The sequence below is a fragment of the Bos taurus genome, chromosome 14, assembly GCF_002263795.3.
Source record: "Bos taurus isolate L1 Dominette 01449 registration number 42190680 breed Hereford chromosome 14, ARS-UCD2.0, whole genome shotgun sequence".
NCBI lineage: Eukaryota > Metazoa > Chordata > Mammalia > Artiodactyla > Bovidae > Bos > Bos taurus.
Window position 1 is genome coordinate 13,114,719 of NC_037341.1, and position 22,196 is coordinate 13,136,914.

The 22,196-nt window shown below is 41.5% G+C and overlaps 1 long non-coding RNA gene across 1 annotated transcript; it reads left to right on the forward strand.

The window, feature by feature from the left end:
- The first annotated feature begins 1,457 nt into the window (after positions 1-1,457).
- Positions 1,458-13,508, forward strand: LOC132342154 (uncharacterized). Its single transcript, XR_009490403.1, has 3 exons — positions 1,458-1,589; positions 7,081-7,303; positions 13,365-13,508. It is a non-coding gene; the product is annotated as an uncharacterized lncRNA (long non-coding RNA).
- The last annotated feature ends 8,688 nt before the right edge of the window (positions 13,509-22,196 follow it).

Here is a 22,196-nt window from a genome sequence, read left to right on the forward strand (position 1 = left end):
ATTCCACTAGAGCTGTTTGTATGGTCACCCCAAACTAAGCTGGGATCCTGTTAGCAATGAAAAAAAGGCAATGGCCAATAGATGGACAATGAGCAGTGTCTGCTACCCGCAAAGGCAATGTTTACCATGTTCCATAAACAACTACTTTAGATTAGGCCGTCTACTTCCATCAGTATCTCTCTGCACATTGTTCTTGTCTTTCCTAATACTCACCCCCATTTGATATGCATTTGATATACAGACTTGAATGTATAAGCTTCATAATTGAACAAAGCATGATTGCTTTGTTAACCACTATACACCCAGGTCCAAGCCCAGTACCCAGGCCGCAATAAGTGCTTAATGATCATTAGTTGAATTAATAAATGCATACTTTGGATACCTTTGTATTTAATAGGTAAATGAATGACATAAATGAATATGTTAATCAAAAATTGTAACCCTAGTTAAGGTTATTTCTGCTTGATTTGTTACAGTCATATCAAGTCATCACCTTCCCCAATGAAACTTGTTCATAATTCAAGTACAGGGCATATCAAAAAGTATAAAGAGCACTTTGGGATTTAAACAAGAGTTTGAGTCAATTGCTAGACAAACTTACATTAGAAAAACAATAATTGGGAATTCCCTGGAGGTTCAGTGGTTAGCACTCAGCACTTTCACTGCTGAGGGCCTGGGTCAATCCCTGGTCAGGGAACTAGGATCCCACAAGCCAAGCAGCATCTGTGTAGCCAAAAAAGAAAAAAAGAAAGAAAAAAAAGAAAACACAATTATGTCAAAACTACCCATTCTTAATGTTTAAATTCACCCCCAGCTTTCCCACAGTTTACACTGCCCCTGCTATCTTCTCTAAAGCTTATACAATATGTCCAGGAACAATGAGTTTTTTATGCTTCTCCAAACATTCATTCGTTCATTCATAGATACATTTATTCATTCATAAAGCAAATATTTAACGTGGCCACTCTGTGCTGGGCATTGTGCTATTTCATGACTCACTGCCTCAGGACAATCTCTGCCTTGAACACATTTATTTACCTACTTTATCTGATAAATTCTAACATATTTTAAAGCTCACTCAAATATATTTACGTCAATGAAAACTTCTAGTAACCTGGAGAGTAAGACATTCTCTCTTTTCTCTGTGATCATATTGCACTTTTCATATGTCTCGCAAAAAAGGATTTTTGAACTTTTTGTTAAATTCACTATTTGTTTTCACACTTTTCTTCTTCACTAGATGGTGACTCCTTCATTACAGGAATTTGTAGCAATCAAACCTTTGTATTTAAGTGTTTTGCATGATTGGTGACATAGTTTTACTACAGGTTTATTTAGTGAATGAATAAATGAATGTGTGGATATTTAGTGATCCATTAGTCAGGCGATGAAACAGGCTTACAAAAGATATTGTTGTTATTGCTGTTTAGTTGCCAAGTCGTGTCTGACTATTTATGACCTCATGGAATGTAGCCCACCAGGCTCCTCTGTCCATAGGATTTCCCAGGCAAGAATACTGGAGTGGGTTGCCATTTCCTTCTCCAGGGGATCTTCCCAACCCAGGGATCTAACCCATGTCTCCTGCATAGGTAGGTGGATTTTTTTTTATCACTGAGCCATCAGGGAAGCCCACAAAGGATATTAGCAAACAATAAATCTTTGGCTACAGTTTGGATCTTCTGACTCTTGCTCTGGATAAAACCCACAGAACACAGCTGCCCTTAGTACTCCTCTTGGCCATGTTCCATCACTGTCACTTTTAAGAGAGGTGTGGTCACTCTTATATGGGATCGTATCTCATTGGCAGGCCCAGCCGCACGGTGTCTGCTACCTCATCTAAAGGCGCATGTGCCTGTAGCAATCTGCGGATTCATCTTTTCCGTCTTCTGTGGGTGTCTGTTCACAGGCAGCACCTGAACAACAGTGGGGCCGACCAAGGGAGCGGAAGAGGGCATTCGCTAGTTCTCAATACAGATAAGCATCACCAGCTTTTTCCTTCTAAGAGCAGTGGCCTCAAAAGTTCCAAATTAGAAGAAAAAGGCAACAGGCTCACTAAAATGTGTGAAAAGTTAGAGCAAATCTTGCCTTTGTCTATTTCCCTCCTCTGGAAATTCTTTTTGAATTTTGAACCTTTGAACTTTTTGAATACTAAATGTGCATCTATCACACACACTGGCACATCACACACACTCAGTAATTTTTAGCTTCTTCATTTCTTCCTCTAAGTTTTAAGTTACAGAAAAGCCCTACTTGAATCTGAGGTTTGCTCTTTAACTAGTTTATTTCAGATTGCAATCATACTACCTAATATTGTGCGAGTGTTATGCTAGTTTTGAAGAATTTTGACTTGATTTTGCTGCTTAAGAGTCCAGTCCTCCTCTTTACCCATCTCATAGGAGTGACTACAGAGACTGAGAAAGACTATTTATTTATTCTCAAAGTACTTATTAAGTACCCACTGCTGCTGCTGCTAAGTCACTTCAGTCCTGTCCGACTCTGTGTGGCCCCATAGACGGCAGCCCACCAGGCTCCCACGCCCCTGGGATTCTCCAGGCAAGAACACTGGAGTGGGTTGCCATTTCCTTCTCCAATGCAGGAAAGTGAAAAGTGAAAGTGAAGTCACTCAGTCAAGTCTGACTCTTAGCGACACCATGGACTGCAGCCTACCAGGTTCCTCTGTCCATGGGATTTTCCAGGCAAGAGTATGGTTAAATATGATAAGATTTATCATGGGGTAAAACTCATGTTCTGAGCTAACCTGACTTGGGAGACCTTGTGAGGCCTCTCTGTGAAAGTACCTCTTACACTGAAGCTTGGTTATGGCCACAAGCCCAGAAAGTGGTTGAGTTGGATATGCACTCATGCCTGCTTGACTCGAAAGACAATGCTTTTGGCTTTGTACCCTACTCTCTCTCAAACTCTGGCCCCAAATAATAAAAGCCAACTTTAATCTCTGCCCAACTTCAGTTGGCATGGTATAACAAATAGCCTGGTGGTCTCAGATGCCCAGTGGACTTGTTATTGGAATTCTATGGGCTAGACCTAGGCAGAGTGCCAGAGCCTTATAGATCCATCAGGGTGGGGCTGGCAAATGTCTTCAGCAAAGAGAAGCAGTTATATACAGTTAAGAGCAACAGGTCTGGCTGGCATTAACACGAGGACAAAATTTGTTTCTTTAAAATACAACAAACCATTTAATGACCAAGATCCTATAAAATCAATGACTGGAAGAGATGGAAGAGGCTTTAGCATTCTGCATGTCTGTGTGCTGAGTTGCTTCGGTTGTGTCTGACTCTTTGTGACCTTGTGGACCACATTCCCCTAGTCTCTGTCCATGGAATTCTCAAGGTAAAAATACTGGAGTGGGTTGCCATTTCCTTCTCCAAAGAATGAAAGTGAAAAGTAAAAGTTAAGTCACTCAGTCATGTCCAACCCTCAGCGACCCCATGGACTGCAGCCTACCAGGCTCCTCCGTCCATGGGATTTTCCAGGCAAGAGTACTGGAGTGGGGTGTCATTGCCTTCTCCACTAAGTATCCTAGCCTTCCTTATTTTTAGATGTAGATACTAAGAGAAGTCACATAACCTCATTAGGGTCACTCAGTGAGATGACAGGAGGATCAGGGTTAGAAACCAGTTCTTTTGACTCCTAGTGCAGGAGAAAACATGATGCAAAACATTAAGACATGAGCTGCAGACTCACATTGTCACTGAATCTGGACTCTGCTCTTTACTAGTTGTGCAACCTTAACCATTTAAAACCCCATGAAAGGGCCCGTCTCAAAGCAGTTTTTCAAGCCACCCTAAACATTTTCACCTCATCCTCTTTGACTTGATGCCTCGTGTTTATTCAAAAACCCCCCTAAGATGTTACATTGATTGGTTTTACATGCAGAGTACACATTACTTCACGAAATATTGCAACTATCATCAAGTTTTAGTCGGTGTTCTATTTAACACTGAGTAATATGTAGTAGTATATTTAGTATCCCCCAAAACAAATGTAAGGGGATTTGACTCTTATAGCTGGCTCAGGGTAGTAGCAATTCAGGATACAAAGAGAAGAAATAGGAAACTTGAGAGAATTCACAAAAGTCATTGAGACCAAACATCTAGTCTTTTATGTTGCCTAACATTTGACTTAAAAGGTGGAAATGGGCAGGATGAATGAAGAGGCAGCTTAACAGTTGGCATTTCTTAAGGGGAGGAGAGCTACTGACCTTTTGGGAAGGACATTTCCTCCTGATCTGATGGTTCCACTGTCTAAAAGATGATATCCCTCCCTGCCCCTCCCTGATAACAGTGGTGCTCCTCCATCACTGGAATGAGCCCAAAGCACCACCCCCTTCATTTGCAAACGCTTCCTGGGCCTATATCACTCCTGATTGTAAATCTTAAGACTCGGTTCAGAGAATCCAGTGATGCCAGGAATGTAATTTTCTGGATTCAAATCCTGGCTTAGGCAGCACATACCTTTGAGATCTTAGACTAGCCACTCAAACTTTCTGGGCTCCAACCTCCTCATCTTTAAAATGGAGGCACTAATAGTATCTACCTCATAGAGTTGCTGTGAGAATGATACAAAATAATTTATATGAGCTTTAGGACTCAAACTATGTGAAATAAAAATACATGTATCTCCTTTTATTATTTTTTTCTATCTTTGACTACAAACTCCAAGAAGGCAAGCAGAGACGTTTTATTTATCACGCACTATAGGAAGAGTGATTAGGATTAGGAGCTTTTCAGGGCTGTCTGAGAACCAAAAAACAAAATGTATTATTCTGAAATGTAAAAAGAAAATTGAAGAATTAAAAATTAGGCTTCCCTGATGGCTCAGACTGTAAAGGATCTATCTGCAGTGCAAGAGACCCAGGTTCGATCCCTTGGATGGGAAGACCTTTTGAAGAAGGGAATGGCACCCCACTCCAGTACTCTTGCCTGGAAAATCCCATAGGCAGAGGAGCCGGGTAGGCTACAGTCAATGGGGTCTTTAAGAGTTGGACATGACTGAGCGACTTCACTTTCACTTTCATGCATTGGAGAAGGAAATGGCAACCCACTCCAGTGTTCTTGCCTGGGGAATCCCAGGGATGGGGTAGCCTGGTGGGCTGCCGTCTGTGGGGTTGCACAGAGCTGGACACGACTGAAGCGACTTAGCAGCAGCAGCACCAGCAGCAGTGGACTACAATCCATGGGGTCTCAAAAAGTCAGACATGACAGATGGACTAACACTTTATAGATGTTAATGGATTGTCTACAAAATATAATAGCAAGGTCAATTCAACTTTTAATTGTTTATATTAAAATGTAGTAAGTTTAAATCACAGGGCTTCCCTGGTAGCTCAGCTGGTAAAGAATCTGCCTGGAATGCAGGAGACCCTGGTTCGACTCCTGGGTTGGGAAGATCCTCTGGAGGAGGATCAGGTTGACCGCTCAGAAGATCATTGCTAAGTTAAGGAGAGATACTGATGGTCTGAGGAAAGTGCACACAATAGAGCAAGGTAGGAGAGGAGAGAAGTGAAACTATTTACAAATAAAACCCACAGGACTTGGTAATGGAGAGTGGAGACACGAGGAGGAGAAGAAACCAAGAACTGCTCTTCAATTTCTAGCTTGAACAGGAGGGGGGAACTTACGTATAGTTTGCCTGGTGATGAATTCCCTTAGAACATGTCACCTCTGAAGGACAGGGCAGGTACTAGAATGCACTGTCCATCAAGCACTTGGATATTCAGGTCTGGGAACAGAATAGATCAAGACAGAAAACACAAATTGTGGAATTTTCAAAACAATGAAATTGGAGGAAGTGGATTGGGAAAAGAATCAGAAGAAGAGTGAGCTGAGACAATATCCCTGGGAATCATTAGTATTTAAAGGGGTACAGCAGGAAGAGAAGACTGTAGAAGAGACAGAAACTAAAGGAGCAGCCAGAGAAATGGAGTTTTAAAGAGTAAGTCGTCAAGTACACTAAATTCAAGGAGGAAGCCAAGAAAGTGAAATCTGAAAATTAAATATTAGTGTCACAATAAGGCCATTGAACCCATGTTAAAGATGGTTTCAGTATAAAGTGCATAGGTGGGACAGAGTGCAATGGCTTTTAAGGAATAAAAAGGAAGAATAACAAGTGCAGATAGCTGGTTTTCACAAGTTGGTTTCTCTGCAGGTAGATACCGAGATGGAGTTGGATGTAAGATGTTTATTGTAAGTCAACACATGTGTAAAGAAGGAGAATGATCTTAGGAATTTGGTTTCAGAATCCATGAATTTAACCATTCTATTATATTTCCTCTCTAGTTAAAAAAAAAAAAAAAACACACCAATCCATCTCATGCCACCAGAATCAGATTTGTCAAATCCATTCTGTCCCACTATGGTCACTATTTTCATCCTTCTAGGAAATGGCAACCCACTCCAGTATTCTTGCCTGGGGAATCCCAGGGACAGAGGAGCCTAGTGGGCTGCTGTCTATGGGGTCACACAGAGTCAGACACGACTGAAGCGACTTAGCAGCAGCAGCAGCAGCAGCCTTATCAGGGAAACTGAAGTGAAGAGTTAGGAGAGCAAAGAACGTAAAAGAAAGTTTTATTTCTCCCTCATTTTTTCTCCCTTTCATTTTCCCCCATCATTGCTAGAATGAACACTTAGAAAACACGAGATAAACTTGTGTGTACAAATGAAGCCCTGTGATTATGCACTGTGAGTGCCAGTAATAGAATGACCAGTGGTGTCAACACACGACCTCTATGCTAGGGACTGGGAAGGCAGGTACATAGTTCACTGAGCCTAATCACAAGCAAAATAAAAATGATCATAGCTTCTTTTCTTTATCATGAGGCTGCTCTGAAACATCAGCGAGAACACACTGTGTGTTCAGCTCCTAGGGTACAACAGGACTCACGATATGGTAGATATGGCTGCCCCTGCCCATCAGAGTTGCTGGAGAAGGAGCAAGGCCAGCCTGCGGTTCCCCAGATGCTCACTGAGAAGAGCTGGGATGAAGATGGAAAGGTTGGGGATCTGGCAAAGAAGTCTTCTGTCTGAAAAAGACTTAGTTAATTTTCAATCAACTTTTTCTTAGGAGCTAAGAAGTGAAAGCTTGAACTTGACTATCAAGGAACACACCAGTTGTTAATGGGGCCCCCAGGAGGAAGTCAACAAGCTCCACCACATCTAACAATACCTACTGATGGCAGCCTTTCCCCCAGTCAAGCAGCTCTACACCTAGCTCTCCTGCTTTCCACCTGGGGGTGCAGGGGGATGAGTGGACACCAAGAGGAAATTATTTCACTTCCTTCCCAGAGGTAAGATGGAGGTGGAAGAATCAGCATGAATTGAACATCTAATGCATGTCAGTTGCATTACATATACTGTGCAGTGTTACTGTCCCCACCAGACAGATGAAGACATGGAAGCTCAGCTACTTATTTAAAACACCCATCTAGTTATCAGTGAGCTTGGGTGTAAAGTCATGTCTGTCAGCTGGGTACCAAAGTCCCCATTCTTTCTATAGCTGCATCAGGTATTTCTCCAGATAATTTTGATTTAAAAGCATGGGTCCCATATGGCTGGTTCTTAGAACATATCCCCTTAGGATGACCTCCATCATCACTCTGCCTTCTTCCTCTGTGCAGTCAGCACTTATTGTTGGTCACTTCTAGAGAAATTTTCAATCTAGGAGGAGAGATGGATATGTGAAGAAATCATTTTGATGTAATACAGTAAATGCAAAACTAGAAGAATGTGTTAGTGACTATGGACAGAAGACTGAGGACCCCTAACTTAACATGGAGGTTCATGAAAGCCTCTTGAGGACAAACCCCTGAATTCTAAAGTATGTCAGATTGGACTGAAAAAAGAAAGGGGGGGGAAAGGGAATTCCAGAAGGAAGTCACATGTAACAAAAGCAAAGAGACATGAAACAGCCTGAACTCTTTGGGCAAATTGCAAGCAATCTGGCAGTTCTGGAGAATAACTCTGATAACTCTTTTGGTAAAGAATCTGCTGCAATGTAGGAGACCTGGGCTTGATCCCTGGGTTGGGAAGATCCCCTGGAGAAGGGAAAGGCTCCCCACTCCAGTATTCTGGCCCGGAGAATTCCATGGACAACCCATGGGGTCATAAAGAGTCGGACACGACTAAGCGACTTTCACTCACTCACTCATATGAGGTCGAGAGAGGGGAGAAATAACTCTAAACAGATAAGGGTCCTTTCAGGCTAAACTCTAGGTGCTACTGTAAATATACACATAAGGATATTTGCATGAAATATTTTAAGACCTTGGTAGACTAGTTTAAGAACTTTGGTGGTCGTTACATTAAGCACTCCTATCTGCGAAGGCAGAATCTCACAGCACATCAAATGTAACTCAAGGTACCAACGTTACACATTGACACATAAATTCACAAAATATTTATTGAGCACTCACTATGTGCCAGGAAGTCATGTAACATCCCCAAAACTCACGCACACACAAAAGCACTTCCCTGCTTGGAATTACCTTCTAGTGTGAGCAGACAATGAAGAAAATGAGTGAATTATCTGTTATCTCAGGAGACATTACATGCCATGCAGAAAGATACATCAGGGAAGGGAGTAAGAAGTACCAAGAGAGAAATTATGATATTAATAGAATGTTCATGAAGAGCTCAGTTGGAAGGTCATGTTTGAGAATACACTTGAAGAAGATGAGGCAGCTGGTCAAGCTGAACTGGGAGAAGAACATTCCAGGAAAAGGGACCCACCAACACGAAAGCCCTGAGTCAACGTGTGCTTGACATATTTGAAGAGTGACAAGGGGACCTGTATGGCTGAAGCAGACTGATCAAGAGGAAAGATCGTAGGAAATGAGGTCAGAGAAACAGTAAGAAGACTTTGGGTTTTCCCTGAGAGGGGAGAGTAGTCCCTGGAGTGCTTTGAGCAGAGGATAGTTTGCTCTGACTCAGGTTTTAACTGGGTCAAGAGAGGGAGCAAGGAGGTCAGTGAGGAGATGGCTGCAATAATCCTGACAGGAGGTATGGAGGCTTAGACTGGGGACAGAACAGCAGAGGTGGTGAAAGTGACTGCTCTCTGGGGTAAGAAAGGGTGGCCAGGCAAGGACAGTGTCCAGGCTGATCCAAGATTTTGACCTGAGGACATGGAAAGAAGACAATGGAGTTCTGCTTGCAGCTTTGTTTTACTTTTAAAATATTTGAACAAATTATACTTTTGAGTTCTATTAATAAATTTTCCTACTCTTGTGATTTAAAGTGAAAGTCACTCAGTCATGTCCGACTATCTGCAACCCCATGGACTATACAGTCTACAGAATCCTCCAGGCCAGAATTAATAGACCTTAATTACTTCCTAAAAAGGTCCGTCTAGTCAAGGCTATGGTTTTTCCAGTGGTCATGTATGGATATGAGAGTCGGACTGTGAAGAAAGCTGAGCGCCGAAGAATTAATGCTTTTGAACTGTGGTGTTCAAGAAGATTCTTGAGAGTCCCTTGGACTGCAAGGAGATCCAACCAGTCCATTCTAAAGGAGATCAGCCCTGGGATTTCTTTGGAAGGAATGATGCTAAAGCTGAAAGTCCAGTACTTTGGCCACCTCATGCGAAGAGTTGACTCATTGGAAGACTCTGATGCTGGGAGGGATTGGGGGCAGGAGGAGAAGGGGATGACAGAGGATGAGATGGCTGGATGGCATCACCGACTAGATGGACATGAGTCTGAGTGAACTCCGGGAGTTGGTGATGGACAGGGACGTCTGGCATGCTGCAATTCATGGGGTCGCAAAGAGTCAGACATGACTGAGCGACTGAACTGAACTGAACTGAACCTCCTAAAAGCTCTGTCTCCAGGTATAATTATATTTGGGATTAAAACTTCAATATCTTAATTTCACTGAAGGTGAGGGAGATACAATTCAGTCCATTTCAAGGGTCTAGCTTTCTAGAGTACCATCTTAGAAACTTTTGTAGAGATTCCACTCAAATTTAGTTCAAATCTACAAATTGGAACAGTTAAGAACTTGTGAAAAATGCAAGTTTTCAGACTGTACCCAAGTCCTCCTGAATCAGAATTTCTGGGGAGGAGGCAATAAATGTATTTTCATCACTTTTCCAAGTGACTTCTATGTATTCTCAAGTTTGAGAATCACCTGTTTCAAGGACACTCATTCCTCAGTAAGATTTTGTGAGTAAACTTGTTTCATGATGAAATGTTTATGAGATGCTGGCTCAAAAAGCTAAAGAAGTTTTCATTATTTTTGTGGGACTTTCGGAACTTGGCATGGGCAACTTGCGCACTGCCAGTCTCTAACACCAGGATGCTTGTATCCCCACAGAATGTCTTCCTGCCATGAAGCTCACCCCCTACATTTTTCCAAAGATTTTAAAGGCAGAAAATTATTAACACCTGGAAAAACCAGACAGGAAGACAACTTATAGCTTAGGAAAAACTGGTCTAAAATAATGACCAATTTTCATACACTGTTATTTTGTTAATGAACTTGTATTTCTCTCCATAATTATATGTTTCATCCCCCTGAGCAGACACTGGGTCTTATATTTCACATTTACCCCTAGACTAATGCTTTTTTCTCAATAAATATGTACTCAGTAAATATTGGAGAAGGCAATGGTGAGCCACTCCAGTACTTTTGCCTGGAAAATCCAATGGACGGAGGAGCATGGTAAGCTGCAGTCCATGGGGTCGCGAAGAGTCAGACACAACTAAACGACTTCATTTTCACTCTTCACTTTCATGCATTGGAGAAGGAAATGGCAACCCACTCCAGTGTTCTTGCCTGGAGAATCCCAGGGATGGGGGAGCCTGGTGGGCTGCCGTCTATGGGGTCACACAGAGTCGGACACGACTGAAGTGATTTAGCAGCAGTAAATATTACCAAATGATTGACATTCAATTTATTTTATAAATAGATGACCCCAACTTTTAAAAGTTGAACTTCATATAAGGATATTTATTTATTGTTATTGAGATGTTACTTATCTTAATCATTCTTTCAATTCAGTTCAGTTCAGTCACTCAGTCATGTCCGACTCTGCAACCCCATGAATCACAGCAGGCCAGGCCTCCCTGTCCATCACCCACTCCCGGAGTTCACTCAAACTCATGTCCATTGAGTCGGTGATACCATCCAGCCATCTCATCCTCTGTCGTCCCCTTCTCCTCCTGCCCCCAATCCCTCCCAGCATCAGGGTCTTTTCCAATGAGTCAACTTTTTGCATGAGGTGGCCAAAGTACTGGACTTTCAGCTTTAGCATCATTCCTTCCAAAGGACACCCAGGACGGATCTCCTTTAGAATGGACTGGTTGGATCTCCTTGCAGTCCAAGGGACTCTCAAGAATCTTCTCCAACACCACAGTTCAAAAGCATCAATTCTTCGGCGCTCAGCTTTCTTCACCGTCCAACTCTCACATCCATACATGACCACTGGAAAAACCATAGCCTTGATTAGATGGACCTTTGTTGGCAAAGTAATATCTCTGCTTTTGAATATACTATCTAGATTGGTCATAACTTTCCTTCCAAGGAGTAAGTGTCTTTTAAAATCATTCTTTAGGTACTCCTAATAGTGTGAAGAACAGGAAATATGGAGAAGGAAGATGGTGTCATTCCTGGTTCTTAATATTATTAATGAGCTGACCTTGAGTAGATAAATTCTTTGTGACTCAGTTTTCCTTTCTGTAAGATGGAAACATAATACCATTCACTTTGCAGGATTAGTGTAAAGTCTGGGTGAGGTAATGCTGGTGAAAATGTTTTTCAAGGTGATATAGAAAGGTTAACTGTAAACTTCAGGGAAATCTTCAATTGTTTAAAATCGGTGATCCTATTAATACACTATTAAGCACAGAAATTGTCAAGGTTAAGTGATTCTTTCTAAAGAACTTTTTTTTTTTTTTAAGAGAGCTGCTAGAGTGGGCTCATCCCACTTGCTCACTCCACTTTTCCCTTGGTATCGTCATTCATTGGGATACAAAGCTGCAAAGCTTCATGGCATTTAATATTGTGGAAGAAATGAATCTGAATAAAGAATCACAGTTGAATCTTTGCTAACTTTGATGAATTAGCACCAAGGAACTCTTCAGGATGTCATTTTTTAAGCTTTTTGAATGATTGGGTTTCAATGGTTCCCTCTAAAGAATTTTAATTTTGAGAGCTGAATAGACAAATGTGCACACACAAATCATTTAGTGTCCACCTCCCAAAGAAAAGAAAAGTGCTTACGGAGGGAGATTTCACCTTTCTACTTCATCACCTTCCTGCTAGAGTACAGTTTTTCTTTGTTTAAAGTCTAACATTGAAGAAGTTCTTCTAAGTAGATAGTTTTAAAAGTAGGGAGCATTTAAGAATAATAATAATTAAAAAAACCTACCTGAGGGATTATCCATTACATCTAATAGTGTGAAAAAGAAAACCAACCCTAGTAATAATGGAGATGATTTTACTAATGATAATAGCAAATATTAGTTGCAGGCTTGCTATATCTCATGAACTGTGTTAAATATTTTACACATAGAACCTCATTTGATGCATCAACAAATCCACTGAGCAGAAACTATTGTTATTTGCATTCTATATATTAGGAAATAGGTTTAGAGAGGTGAAGCAACTCTCTCAATAACATAAACTGTTAAGTGGTAAAGTTTGCACAGTAAGTATGGAGTTCTTGGTTCTAACTCACACTCACCAACTGATATCAGTCAAGACTTAAGCTTCCAGTCTCAGTTTCCCCAACTGTGAAATGGGAATAATTAGGACTCATCTCAGGCTTTCCAGGTGGCACTAGCGGTAAACAACCTGCCTGCCAATGCAGGTAGATGTAAGAGACGCAAGTTTGATCCCTGGGTTGGGAAGATCCCCTGGAGAAGGGCATGGCAACCCACTCCAGTGGGTTCTTCTTGCCTGAAGAATCCCATGGACAGAGGAGCCTGGGGTGCTACAGTTTTTAGGGTTGCAAAGAGTTGGACACAACTGAAGCAACTTAGTACACACACACAAACACACTCAGGACGCATCTCAGAATGAGACACTATATGTGTAAAAACATCACCTACTGTAAAGAGTGTGAAATGTTTAGGATGTTTTCATTTCTTTTTGGCAATTCATTATTGCGAGCATGCTAAGGCACTTTAGTCATATCCGACTCTTTGAGACCCTATGGACTGTAACCGCCAGGCTCCTCTGACCATGGGATTCTCCATGGACAGAGGTTGTTATGTTTATAGCTTTCTTAATTGTATTTTTAATTTTTTATTAAATTTTATTAACATATATGTTATATATGTCTAGGTTGTTATGTTTATATTTTGATCAATTAATTAATTCTTGTGTGTGTGTGTATCTGTCTGAGATCAGGATTGACACATATGTACTTCATGCCTTTGATCTCATTATTACCATTACTGGGACTTGTCTTTGGAAGCACCCAGCTGACGTGACCTTGGAAGACACTGGCAAAGAAAGCACGGAATAGGAGAACACTCTAGGTTCCTTGTAAACATTAAAGGTACTTCTTCCAAATGGATTTTCTTCTAGGAAAGAGATACACTGCCTCGTTTTTACTTTTCCTTTTCCCCTTTCACGTGTCTACTCTATTCACATCCTTCAAAGGACAAATCAGCAAAACCCCAAAAGAGTCACTGCTATGAGAATAATTATGAACTTGCTGAGTCCTTGCAATGTTTGTTATTTAAGTTCTTAAGTGCAGATAGTCAAATGCCCAGGAGCATCGAATCTCACGATCATAAAAACCTGGTCCATGGAAGCCACGTGGCGCTTAGACCTCTGCGTCTACTTCGGCATACCCTCTTGATAAATCGCTGCCCTGTTGTACTCCCTGAACATTTCACGACAAGGTGAAATCCAGTCTTGTTTCAAATTTACATTTTTCCTGAGCTTGCATATTTCCATCACATTTCCTTTGTTGCCAGTGTACCAAGTCCTTATACCTTCCCACTGCATTTACTGCTGTTTGAAATGGTTTCTCAGAAATGGGACATTAAAAATCCTTTGAAAGCTGTTCAGGCATGCTTAGTATCAATCTAATCTTTTTTTTTTTTTTCTCAAGGTCTTCAGGTAGAAACCCTATATAGGGGTTGATAATTAAGTATAAGTATCCATTAAAAAGAAACCATCTTGATCACTAGAAACCCAGGCCGGTAGTGAGAGGAGACCTGCAGTGATTTATTCTGGAAGAAGGAAGGTGTAATTGTTTACTAAATACTTTCTAAGTACTGGGCACTGAGTCAGACACTTTCATATCCCTTCTAACATGTGATTTAGTCTAAGGTAATAATTTAATGTAATTCTCACCACAATTTGGTGAAATGGGTATTATCTGTATTTCACAAATGAAGAATCAGAGGCTGAAAGAAACTTAGGCACGGAGAGGTTAAATAAATTAGACAGAACCATTCATTACCTTATCTATTACTGTGTGACAAATTAGCCCAAACTTTGGTGGATTAAAACAACAAAGGTTTATTATCTCACAGTTCTGGGCATGTTGGAAGCTCTGTTCAAGCAATCACTATCTTTGTTAATGCTGGTGCTGGCCTTGATGCTGTGTATAGCAGAACTGGGGCTTCTCAGGTGGCTCTAAGTGGCAAAAAGCCCACCTGCCAATGCAGGAGACATAAGAGACACAGGTTCGATCCCTGGGTCAGGAAAATCCCCTGGAAGAGGGCATGGTTACCCACTCTAGTATTCCTGCCTGGAAAATCCCGTGGACAGAGGAGCCAGTGGGCTATGGTGCATAGGGTCACAAACAGTTGGACATGACTGAAGTGACTTAGCACCTACACAGGCATAGCTGAACTGGCATGTGTGCTAATAAAATGATGGAATGCAAGGCTCCAGAACAGCAACAATTCAGCCAAGTGTTTGCTATCCTAAGTGCCATATATATATATATATATATATATATATATATATAAAGTCAATTCACTTCAGAATAACTCAATGAGGTAGATATTCATATTATCCTCATTTTAGAGATGAAAAACTGTGTTTTTCTGAGCTGGGTGTCTTTGGCTCAGGGTTGCTTATAAGATTCCAGTCAAGACGTTGGTTGGGGTTGTAGTCGTCAGAAGGCGTGTCTAAGGCTGCATGATCTGCTTCTAAAATGGTTCATTCATATGACTGTTGGCTGGGGTTCTCAGTTCCTTGCTGGTTGTTGGCAGGGAAGCTCAGTTCCTCTCCACATGGTCCTCTCCATTGGGCTGCTTGAGCATTCTTACGACATGGCTGTTGACTTTTCTCAGGGTAAGTGTTCCAAGAGACAAAGCAAAGATTATGCCACATTTTGTAAAACAATCTCAGAAGCCAAACACATCATTTCCACTTTATTCTATTCATTATACATGACCCACGATGTGTAGCCCATACTCAAGTGTGTTAGTCAGTCAGTCTTGTCTTATTCTTTGCAACCCTATGGACTGTAGCCTGCCAGATTCCTCTGTCCATAGAATTTTCCAGGCAAGAATACTGGAGCAGGCAGCCATTCCTTTCTCCAGGGGACCTTCCCGACCCAGGGACTGAACCCAAGTCTCCTGCACTGCAGACAGATTCTTCACCATCTGAGCCACCAGGGAAGCCCATGTTCAAGGGGGAGTAATTAAGTTCCACTTCTTGATGGGAAAAATATCACAGAGTGGTAACAGCTCTACTGTTCCTAGCCCGTATATGTGTACTGTTTCTTGTCATTCCCTTATGCTCCCCACACATATTTCTAAGACCAAATATAAACCCTCCTGAAATTATCCCAATTTGAATCTGTTGTCTGTTTCCTGATTGGGACCTGACTGCTATAAGCAGGATTAATGCAAAAGGAAGAATGTTGGGAATTTTTGCCTAAGTAAGTACTGGGACTGAGGGAAATAACTACTCATCTTGGAACTGAAGTTGCAAGATGAATGATTTTAAAAAATGCAAGGCTTATGGCAGAGACAGATATATAAGTTGATATCCTAGAGTAAATGCTGAACCACAGTAAGTCAGCAGAGTAAAGTCAAGAGTGATTAACTGAGTCTGAGGGAATCAGGGAAGGTTTCAAATAAGAGGTGACATTGGACCAGGTCTTGATGGGTAAATCTGGATTAGCCATGAAGATGAGAAGGCGTAGAGAAAATGGTATGTGCAATAGAGCAAAGTCACAATAAAGTAACTAACAGTCAGACGTTTGGATTCACTCTGCCCTGTCACCAGCAAGCTGTTTGAGCTTGAGAAAGTTACTTAAACTTTCCATGCCTCAATTTCTTCATTTGTTAAATGAAGATAAGAAGAAAATCAATGCAAGATGTTTAGAATAGTTTCCAGCACATAGGGAAGCACTGTATGAGGGATTATTATCTTTGTTGGTGATGTTACTCTTCTTGATGCTGTGCATAGAGAAAAGCAATAGAATGGGAAAGACTAGAGATCTCTTCAAGAAAATTAGAGATATAAAGGGACATTTCATGCAAAGATGGGCACAGGAAAAGACAGAAATGGTATGGCCCTAACAGAAGCAGAAAGTATTAAGATGACGTGGCAAGAATACACAGAAGAACTATACAAAAAAGATCTTCATGACCCAGATAATCATGATGGTGTGACCACTCACCTAGAGCCAGACATCCTGGGATGCAAAGTCAAGTGGGCCTTAGGAAGCATCACTATGAACAAAGCCAGTGCAGGGGATGGAATTCCAGTTGAGCTACTTGAAATCCTAAAAGATGATGATTTGGAAGTGCTACACTCAATATGCCAGCAAATTTGGAAAACTCAGCAGTGGCCACAGGACTGGAAAAGTTCAGTTTTCATTCCAATCCCAAAGAAAGGCAATGCCAAAGAAAGTTAAAACTACCACACAATTGCACTCATCTCACACTATAGCAAAGTAATGCTCAAAATTCTCCAAGTGAGGCTTCAACAGTAGGTGAACCAAGAACTTCTAGATGTTCAAGTTGGATTTAGAAAATATAAAGGAATAAGAAATCAAATAAGAAATCAAATCCAACACTGATTGGATCATAGAAAAAGCAAAAGAATTCCAGAAAAAACATCTAATTCTGCTTCATTGACTACGCTAAAGCCTTTGACTGTGTAGATCACAACAGACTGTGGAAAATTCTTAAACAGATGGGAATACCAGACCACCTTATCTGCCTCCTGTGAAACCTGTATGCTGGTCAAGAAGCAACAGTTAGAACTGGACATGGAACAATGGACTGGTTCCAAATTGGGAAAGGAGTAGGTCAAGGCTGTATGTTGTCACCCTGTTTATTTAACTTATATGCAGAGTACATCATACAAAATGCCAGACTAGATGAAGTACAAGCTGGAATCAAGCTTGCCGGGAGAAATATCAATGATCTCAGATATGCAGATGACACCACCCTTATTGCAGAAAGCAAAGAGGAACTAAAGAGCCTCCTGATGAAGGTGAAAGAGGATAGTGAAAAAGCTGGCTTAAAACTCAACATTTAAAAAACTAAGGCCATGGCATCTGGCCCCATCACTTCATGGTAAATGGATGGGGAAACAATGGAAGCAGTGACAGACTTTATTTTCTTGGGCTCCAAAATCACTGCAGATGGTGACTGCAGCCATGAAATTAAAAGACCCTTCCTCCTTAGAAGAAAAGCTATGGCCAACCTAGACAGCATATTACAAAGCAGAGACATTACTTTGCCAACAAGAGGGTCCATTAGTCAAAGCTATGGTTTTTCCAGTAGTCATGCATGGATGTGAGAGTTAGACCATAAAGAAGGCTGAACACCAAAGAATTGATGCTTAGAGTGTGATGTTAGAGAAGACTCTTGAGAGTCCCTTAGACTGCAAGGAGATCAAACCTCTCAGTCCTAAAGGAAATCAATTCTGAATATTCATTGGAAGGACTGATGCTGAAGCTGAAGCTCCAATCCTTTGGCCATCTGATGTGAAGAGCCAACTCACTTGAAAAGACTGTGATGCTGGTAAAGATTGAAGGCAGGAGGAGAAAGGGACAATAGAGGCTGAGATGGCTGGATGGCATCATGACTCAATAGACACGAGTTTGAGCAAGCTCCAGGAGATAGTGAAAGACAGGTAAGCCTGGCATGCTGCAGTCCATGGGGTCACAAAGAGTCGGACATGACTAAGCAACTCAACAATGACATAGCTATACTGGGGTATAACTGAATAGAATTATGGAAGGGAATGATTAATAATTCAGACAAGTATTTGTTATTTTGAGTGCTTTACATGTGAATGTGTGCTCAGTTACTCAGTTGTATCCAACTCTTTGCCACCCCATGGATTGTAGCCTGCCAGGCTCCTCTGTCCATGGGATTTTCTGGGCAAGAATACTGGAATAGGTTGCCATTTCCTTCTCCAGGGGATCTTCTGATCCAGGGAGCAAACCTGCATTTCCTACATTGGCAGGTGGATTATTTACCACTGAGCAACCAGAGAAGCCCAGTAAATCAGTTAAAATTCACAGTAACTCAGTGAGATAGACATTAATATTATCCCCGTTTTAGAGATAAGGAATGAACTCTGAGATACATTTGGTCTTGCTTGAGGTTAACAGAACCAGTAAGCAGCACAGAAAAAGTCAAATCCAGGCCGTCTGTTGCAGAATTTGTGTTCCCAACCTACATCATACAGCCTAAGGGCTGGATTAAGAAGGAGTTTGTATACCATGACTGTATCATTATGAGACTAATTGAAGAGCAAGAGTAATAAGAGGATTCCATTTATGTATTACAGAAGTGACTCTGACCACTGTGTACAGCATCGATTCAGTTCAGTTCAGTGGCTCAGTCATGTCTAACTCTTTGCAACCCCAATGACTGAAGCACGCCAGACTTCCCTGTCAATCACTAACTCCTGGAGCTTGTTCAAACTCATGGCCATTGAGTTGGTGATGCCATCCAACCGTCTCATCCTCTGTCATACCCTTCTCCTCCTTCATTCAGTCTTTCACAGCATCAGGGTCTTTTCCGATGAGTCGGTTCTTCACATCAGGTGGCCAAAGTATTGGAGCTTCAGCTTCGTCATCAGTCCTTCCAAAGAATATTCAGGATCACATAGATTGGAGAGAGAGAAAAACTGGAGATGGGAATACTGAAATACCCTATTGTAGAGGACAATTAGAGTGAAAGCTGATCTGCGGGTGAGACAAGGGTCACTTTGAGAAGTAATGGGAAATAATATTGAAGAAAATATTTTCATACTGAAAGCTTTGATTTTGTGTGTGTGTCAACATCGTATGTCAGACACTGTTTTCCAAAGTCCATCTTCCTCTTGTTTCTTCATGTTGCAGACATGCCATCACCCAGCTTCTCTTAGAGTTAGCTGTGGGGATGAGACTGAGTTTTGGCCAACAGAATGTGAATGGATGGGATTTGGGCAACCCCCATTCATTCTTCTTTGCTCCTTTTCCTCTTCTGGCTGGTTGTGATGGCAACCTCAAGAATGGCTTTGGAAGCTACATATTCAAGATGGCAGAATCTCTGTCAGCTTGGATTCCTCAATGAGGGGTGGAGTAGAACCCTCCACCCCAACACACACATTATCTGCCACCTCCTTGGACTGTTACATAATGATACAATAACAATTTTTGTTGAACCATTACAAATTTGTAGCTCCTTGCTATCAAAGTGTAGCCTAAACTATTAATACACATCATACCCCCATAATGCTGAAATTATGGTAGCTTATTGCCCAGTGATATTTTAAACCATTAGTGTGAGCAATTTCTCTTTGGTATAATTCTCATGCTTGTTGAAACCTCTTTCTGTTACAGTGCTTTTGAGGAAGTTCTTCTGTACTCATCCTGGGTTAGGGGAAATTGAAATGAGAGCATGGGAGAGAGGAAAAACCACATCATGTTTCAGGATTCACAAGAAACGTCATCTGCCCTGGTGGAAACAGCACGTCGGTCAGTCACTAGTAACCCATGGAGCACTGAATGTCTGACATCAGAGTATTTTTAACTTAGGAAGGTCAGTTTCATCGAAGAGGTGACTGGGGTGATAACCCAAATATGTAAAGTCCGTATGCTAAACACGACGGCAGGAAACCAGAAACTGGTAGGCACACTCCTGCTCTCAGAGAGAACAAAGTTAGCAGGGGCCCCTTAAGACTGACAGCGCCGGGAAAACAGAAGAGACGGGTTTGTTTCTTGTTTTTTAAAGAGCAGGCAACCTCAAACTTACTACTCATGACTGTGTTTCATTTCAGTCAACCCCCGTGGTTTTGTTTCTTATGCTCCGTAAAGCGTGAGCCTTTTTGGTCATTTTTGACAGATTTTCCAGCACTAAAAATATCAGGGGCTTAACTGACAAATCATGGGTATTTTTGACGAGACTTTCTATTAGTCCTGGGAAATTCTTTCTACCTGCTTAAAGAAGAAGAAGAAAAAAAGACACCTGAGAGGGACAAGCGCTCTTTCAGTGGTTGACTTAAGGTTTCTGTCTTCTTTTAACCATCTACCTCTGCCCTTACTTATATAGACAGAAAGTGGCATCTGATTCATTACAGCAGTATTTTTACATGTGCTGATATTAATTAATCAATTAGCAGTTAATAATTCCCTGTTTTTCTGCGATTATTCACACACTAAAAAGGTATCTGAGGATGAAATACTTAACCTGTTTTTCACTAAAAATTAACTCAATAATCTCCTATTGCTTTCAAGGGCATTTATTGGCCCCAGTTAGGCGTAAGCTCAGCTTGCTGATGTGAAAACTGAGTGGAACGTGGTTATGTAACTTGATGATGTTCTCACAGCTAGGAAGTGGTAATCTTCCTTCTAACCACTTGACTCTCAATTTACTTTCACAGGCTTGTGTTCAGTCAACAAGCACTTGCCGAGTGGTACCCTTGGGCCTGGTGTGGTGGGCAACACTGAGGACCCAGATCCTGTCTCTGCCTTCATGGAGGGCACAGTTGAGAGAATCCACACAAATATTTGCTTATAAAATGAGATAAATGCTTGCTGTTCTGGAGCCCTACCTTCCATCATTTTATTAGAGCACATGCCAGTTCATCTATGCCTGTGTGGGTGCTAAGTCGCTTCAGTCGTGTCTAACTGTGACCCTATGAACCATGGCCTACCTGGTTCCTCTATCCATGGGGTTCTCCAGGCAGGAATACTGGAGCGGGGTGCCATTCCCTTCTCCAGGGGATCTTCCTGACCCAGGAATCGAACCTGTGGCTGTTATGTCTCCTGCACTGGCAGGTGGGTTCTTTACTAGTAGTGCCACCTGGGAAGCCCACCAGAGTTTCCCACTGAAAAAAGTCTGTCTTTGATTCATCTCCTAATCAGCTGGTACCACTGCCTTCTTTGCATTTGAACTAGAGTTCCCTTAACTCAGTTATTTGGTAAGGAGGGAGAGTGATCCAGGGGAGCTCAGATGAATTACTGAGCCAAGTCTCTGTCTCTAAACCTGTTAAAGCTTTGGCTCTAGTGGTCTGAGGCTCAGGAAGAAGCTTAATGAATCAAAGGAGACCCTTGGAAGTCTGCTGGCTATTCTGTTTCTTAATTCAAAATCAACAAGATAGCATGGAATCACCCATGGGATTTGGAGTCAGTCTTAAGTTCAAAATCCATGCTATGCTATTTACAACATGCATGATCTTGTGTTAATAAATCTACTTCTGCTTTAGTTTTTGAAACTGTAAGTAGCACGTGTGTGTTTGTGTGTGCTCAGTTGTGTCAGATTCTTTGCAACCTCATGGACTATAGCCACCAGGCTCCTCTGTCCATGGAATTTTCCAGGCAAGAATAGAGAAATGGGTTGCCATTTCCTTCTCCAGGGGATCTTCTTGACCCAGGGATAAAATCTGTGTTTACTGCATTGGCAGGCAGATTTTTTACCATTGTGCCACCTGGCAAGGAACACAGGGATAATAAAGTGTACCTCTCATTTGGGTGAAGATTAAATGTATATAGAAAACACCTGTACAGAAAGTTGTCTATCAATGATAGTTTACTATTCAGAGGTTTGGAAGCATTTTGGAGGGCAGTTACCAATGACATTGTGGATTTTTGTTGCATATTTTTTCATACACACTTGAATTTTATATTTAGCTTTGCTGCAGATTTGCTTAATTTTGAACAGTAGCATCATTTTTCCATGGCCCATGTTTCAATCTTCCCTTACTACAGTTCAGTGATTCTCAACATTGGCTGCACATTGGAACCACTGGGAAGCTTTA